Raw genomic sequence first — 6,000 nt, 5'->3', positions numbered from 1 at the left:
AGTCCTGTGCGGACCCTAATTCAAAACGCTCAACATTTTAAAGCACGCGGTGGAAGTGCCTGCAACTTTGAGGGATAGCGTGGGAAGGGAGAAGAGGCGTGCAGAAGAGGTGGATGCGGGGACGAGGGATCGAGGCCGGAGCAGCAGCAGCAGCGTCCGCATCTCCTGACCGTCGGCAACCTTCAGCTGGGGAGGCTACCGGGTAAGCGAACAGGCTACCAGGGTGCGCGCGTGCGGGGCGTCCCTTGGAAACTGCACGGCCAGCCTAGCGGCGGCAGGAGGAGGAGGAGGAGGAGGAGGAGGGTCCTTCGCGTGCCCCCTCCCTCCGGAGCCCTCCACGCCCGCCGCGTGCGCTCGTCCAGTCCGAGCCAGCGCCTCTGGTGTACAGAGGGCGGCAGAGGGAGGAGGGAGAGACGGGTCCGGCCTGCCCCTGGGGCGGGGCGGTCGGTCGGGAAGACAACAACCCGAACCCGGCGGCACGAAGGAGCAGCTCGCTGCCGGAGGGAGCCGCGCCGAGTCCAGCCCAAGCAGCTTAGTAAGTCTTGCCCGCCGGGTCTTCCCTTTCGGTGGCTCTGTGTGTGTGTGTGTGTGTGTGTGTGTGTGTGAGGAACCCCCCCCCCCAACCGTGCTGGACTCTCTCCTCTCCCGCCCCCGCCCGACGCTTTCCCGCGTATCTCTCCCCCCCCCCCCCGTTTTGAAACCCTCACAGGGAGTGACATTTCTTCCGGGCTCGAAGCAGGGCCACCGGCCGAGGGAGAGAAAGAGGGAGGGGGTGGAAAGGAGGCTCGCGATGTCCCCCGGCGGGTCGGAGGGGGCTCGGGGGAACTTGCCGCTCTTAGGGGTGGGCTGGGGATGGGTGTGCTTTTTTTTAATTTATTTTGCGACTGGGTTCATTCTGGGTTACACGGATTTGTGTCCTGTTTTCTTTCCCCCCCCCGGCGCTCCCCGACCTCCCCCCCCCCGTGTCCCCAACACCAGCGAACTTCCTTTCCCCTCCCCTGGTCCTCTGGAGGGAAGCCTCTCGGCGCACCCGGGACAGCAGCGAAGGCGCGCGGGCTTGGTGGGAGCTTCCTTCGGGTCGTCGGTCCCCGCCGGCAAACTCTCCCGCAAGCGGTCTCCGTGGGCCGGTCGGTTTGCGGCGGACGTGTGTGCTCCTCTTGGGTGGAAATCAATGGGACTCCACACGGCGCGCTCGGAATCAATGGATTACTTTTTGCCGGCACTCGCCCTTTGACAGGGATTCCCCGTCAGGATCGGTGGGGTGGAAACCTCGGTTAATCCCCCGCCAGAGGCTGGGTGAGTTCCCCAAGATCCCGCACTTGGGAGCAATTCGTCTGATTTCAATGAGACCTCAGTGAAGCTCCTCCAGAGTAGGCTGTGCGTGGGAGTCCTTTCCCTCTAAAGCGGCGCTTCGCGTCAGGGTATGTGTTTGCGGTGTGCGTTGTCATTTCCTAATAGGGCCCGGACAGGAAGCGGTTAAAGGCGATCTTCACTCTCTTCTCCACTGTCGTCGCCCCCCCCCCCCAAAAAAAACCCAGACCATCAGGTTTTCAGCACCATCTCGCATGTTTTCTGGGTAGCGTGGCTGTCTGTGTTCGTGGACAAGGACCATATCAGATCTTGCTTCTTCCCAGACATTCATTTAGATAGAGCTAACTTAATCACATAGGTCAGGACTGGCAGGCAATGATGGGGGACCTTTTCAAGAGGAATTAGAGCTACTCTCTCTTACTCCCATTTCCTGCCTGCCTTTGCAACAACCCCCCCCCCCCCATCTCCTGGCCAAAACAAAACAGCATATTTATAACTGACTAGGGGCACTGTCTCGCCAGCCAGTCTGTGGGGTTTTGTAATACAATGATTTCATAGTCAATTGATGATAGGCAGGGTGAAGCTCTTACAGTTGTAGGCACCAGCAGAGGTCACCAAGCATGTTATAAAATAAGCTCCCAGACATCAACTAGCTAAGAGGTTAATTCTCACTTAAAATGAGGAGGTGGCAGGACTGTAACCTTAATACTGGGATTTTTCCTCCCCATTAAAAAAAATAATACATCTGTTTGCTTTCTGAAAAAAATGTACAGTATTACTTTATGCATGTCACATGGAGTTCATGTTAACTGATAGACATTCAGGTTAATTCAGTGTACAGTATAACTATTGACCCCTTGCAAATAATGGACTGATTTGAGAATTTTTTTCTCTCTTACACTTTAGAGATACTGTAATAAAGGCAATCTCTTCTCTATCTCACTTTTTATTGCCCTTTGTGCAAAACCATTATTCTCTGTGAAGGCATAATTTCTTTGTTGTGGGGGAATATGTTTTTTTAAAAAAATGTATTCCTGTTATTATTGTTAATTGTGTGTTTTCTCTGATTTGAATACATAGAATGGGAATGCAGTGGGGGCATTAAACCGATCTGACAAACTTGATCGTTGCAAGATGTGCATTTAAAGGGGCGGGTGAGGAGAATAATTACATCAAGAGCACAGGCTTCATGCTTCAGCGCTTGCATGGTAGAAAGCAAAACAATCCTGGTAAAGTGGGAATGCATCACAATATTGTTTGTATGGCGGAAGGCAAAACAACAGCAAACCTGTTTTAGAGTAGTGGTTTTCAAACTTCAGCTCCTCAAATGCTGTTGCATTTCTACTCCCAATATCTCTGACCATTGGGTGTTCTGGCTGAACTTTCCAGGAGCTGAAGTCCACCAACCTTGGAGAACTCAAGTTTGGGAACCACAACTTTATATAGAATCAGTCATCATTTGAGATTTGCTTTGAAATGAATGCAATACTTTTCTCCCAGTTGCAGTAACAATTATCTCCACTGACGCTATAGGCACTTGGATAATTCATCATCAAAGATGCATACAGTATATTTGCTTATTTTGCTCTCAAGAGTGGCAATGAAAAAAAAATCAATACTTTTTGCTGGTTTTTTAATTTTCTTTGGACTTGGGAACTTTTTTTCCAAAACATTTGTGGAAGTGTTTTTTGTGCAAGAATTTGTATTGTGTATCAAACGGTCCTAGTCTGCACACACACACACACAAATACTTTTACTTGCTAATGCTGCTGATCTTTTTGTTCTCATGCAAGAGCAAAAAATCTTGCACCTGCTGATGGTTTTTTTTTATCGGGGCAAGAACATTTTTGAGTGTTGGTTATATCCTTAAATATTGCCAGTTTCACATATTTTGTTCCTTTTTTAGCCAGAAGTCATCATTCCTAGGGATGTTTTGGTTCTACAGAGATCATTAGAGAACTAATATACAGTGGCATACGTACACACTATCTTAATGCACTAATGCAGCCAAGTTCAAATGCATTCTAGATAGGCTGTGCCCCACTGATTATTATTAGGTGCATCTGGCAACATGTTGTGATGCTTGTGAATCAGACACAACTGTACGTTGAAGTACAAGGGGAGACAGGGGAGAGTGTGCCCTGTTCTGCTGTGTTTATAGTTTAATATTGGAGCAAGTCTTCACACGGTATTATTGGATCAGGATGTAAATCCACTGAATGGAATAGTAAATCTGCATAGAGACCGTTTTGATACATGACGTTTCTAAAACATATAACTATGGATTGAGATTTGTGCTCAGTGAGTTAGGTATCTGGCTGCAGAGCCAGAGGTTGGGTGTTCAGTTCCCCACTGTGCATCACAGAAGAGCCAGTATGTGTGGCCTTAGGCAAGTTGCCCAGTCCCAGGATGCCCCCAGAAGAAGGGAATGGTAAACCACTTCTGAGTAGTCTCTACCTAGAAAACCCTGAAAAGGGTTGGCCTAAGTCAGAATTGACTTGATGGCATTCAGTTATTATTATTATTATTAGGGATTTGAAACCTTTCCTCTCTCATGCACCTCTCCTGACTTTTGATATGTTGTTTCAGAGACTAGCAGACCTTCAGGAGTTATATTCCAACAGGCAGAAGTTTTCAACGTTTTGATTTTATGCCTCACCAGTCATTCTGTTTAAAGAACCCAAGCTCTTGCATGATGGAGACAAAAAGCTCACTCCTTTCATGCATTTCATATATTTTTTGGCAAATTGTGGACAGAGGAACAGAGGGCTTTGAGAAATGCTGTTTGCCAGAAGTTGCTAAGAAGTCACAGAGAGTTTGTCCATGGAGGTAAGAGAGTAGGAGATAGCACACTGCACTTGGAGAAGAACATGAAGATTGAGCAAGCGTGAATTCTTATTTTTCAGAGAGTTGACTATGTTAATCTGTTTCGGCATATCTAACAGGAAGAGAAAGAAAGCAAAAGTATTGCGGCATATCTAACAGAATGATTTCAGTGTGAGCTTTCATGGATTATAATCTGCTTCCTAGTAATTTTTATAAAAACTCTGTTTCTCACCTAGATTACTTCTACATTAGCAGTGTATCTAGCACTAGTTGAGAACCACTGCCATAAAGTGCAACGAGCTGTCCATGAAAGGAGAAATCTGCAACTCCTATGTGTATGATCTAATAGATGCTTTTTATCTTTGCCATATATTTGTACCTTGTAATGAAGAGTGTGAATGTGACAAATACAGGTTTGTAAACTTGTGTATCATTTGGTTTTCCTTTTAGAGAGCTATAATGGTCTGCATTTTCATGTGCATTCCATAGTAAACATATGTTTATCTCTACGTAATGTGTTCATTGGAGCAAAGATTTGCCCTATTTCAGCAGTTTTGCCTGTCTCAGGCAAGGATCGTGTTTAAAAATTAGGTATTTCATTGAGAAATGTATTCGCTACAAAAAGTTATTCTCATCCAATACTACAAAATCCATGTCATGCAAGTACCAGAAATTGGAATGCTCGAGGTTCTGTCATTCCGTATAAACCTGTATTTGTCTAAATAGTTCTGTTTGTACAAAATTTAGGATTTGGAGTGCCGCAGAATAAAAATGTCAGTCAGGTCTGGAAATGAATGGGTGAAATAAAGATGAAAATGTTACAATATTGTTCTGGCGATTCTGCTAACAGATTCCTGTTTGTCAGTGGATAGTCAAGGGATAAAGCGTAGATATGCTCTGGACTTACAGTTGAATATTTCATGTGAGTGCTATAAACTATTGTACCTTGTATTTAGGAGTTAGCTGTAGCAGGTTAACTCATTAGCAAGGCTATGTTTTTGACTTGTTCTATCCATGTTGGTGTAGTTTATCTGGAGGCAAAAGGCAAATAGTTACATTCTGGCTCCTTAATTTTGAGCCTTATATGGGACTCGAGAACAACCTTTCTGAGCAGCCTTTTAACTTCTGAAATCAATACAGTGGGGTCTTGACTTAAGAACGGCTTGAGTTAAGAACATTTTGACTTAAGAACCACTCTCACAGGAAAATATTGACTTGACTTACATACTTAGATTTGAGTTAAGAACTGAAAAAAAACCACGTGGGAGGCAGTGAAAGTGCAAAATTTGAACTTTCAGTTAACTGTTGGCCAGTGAAAAGGGTGCCTGTCTGCTTCCTCACTCCTCCCAGCGTTTAGAGAGTGGATTGGGAGACAGTCTTCGGACTGCCTGGTACTGTACTGCCTGGACTGTATTTTCCCTGCCTTCCCTGAACCTTTCTTGACCTAAGAAAAAAAGGAACAAAATATCCCCCTCTAGTGGTTGAAGGCGGAATAGCAGCTTCCCATTAGTTTCTATGGACGGAAAAGAGCAGATACGGATCAAATGGTTCTCAATGCATTCCTATGGAAAATGCAGATTTGACCTGAGAACTTTTTGACTTGAGAACCACCTTCCAATACGGATTAAGTTCTCAAGTCAAGACCCCACTGTATTAGAATCCAGTTTTTCTCAACTCTTGAAACAATAACTTTTTGGATGACAATGCCTTTGTATGTATGCCAGGTTTAAGCACCTAGAGTCAAGTAACACATTTCTGTGCAAGCAAAGGCTCGTCAAGCCAGGATGGAGAACATCACTTAATTCCTCATTTGGTCTGACTGAGGGTTGATTCATGTGGACAACAGTAATCCAGTGGCAATAA

The 6,000-nt window shown here is 45.6% G+C and overlaps 1 protein-coding gene across 4 annotated transcripts in view; it reads left to right on the top strand.

Annotated features, from left to right (window-relative positions):
* Window positions 1-396: 396 nt before the first annotated feature.
* Window positions 397-6,000, top strand: part of SOX13 (SRY-box transcription factor 13) — an 81,004-nt gene continuing 75,400 nt past the window's right edge. For all 4 annotated transcript variants that reach the window (XM_020797038.3, XM_020797054.3, XM_020797046.3 and 1 more), the window contains exon 1: window positions 397-535. The gene's annotated coding sequence lies outside the window, so the exon portion shown is untranslated. The remainder of the gene's footprint in view (window positions 536-6,000) is intronic.

The sequence above is a fragment of the Pogona vitticeps genome, chromosome 4 (genome assembly GCF_051106095.1).
Source record: "Pogona vitticeps strain Pit_001003342236 chromosome 4, PviZW2.1, whole genome shotgun sequence".
NCBI lineage: Eukaryota > Metazoa > Chordata > Lepidosauria > Squamata > Agamidae > Pogona > Pogona vitticeps.
Note: the sequence above shows the minus strand (reverse complement) of the source record. Positions and strands in the feature narration are given on the sequence as shown.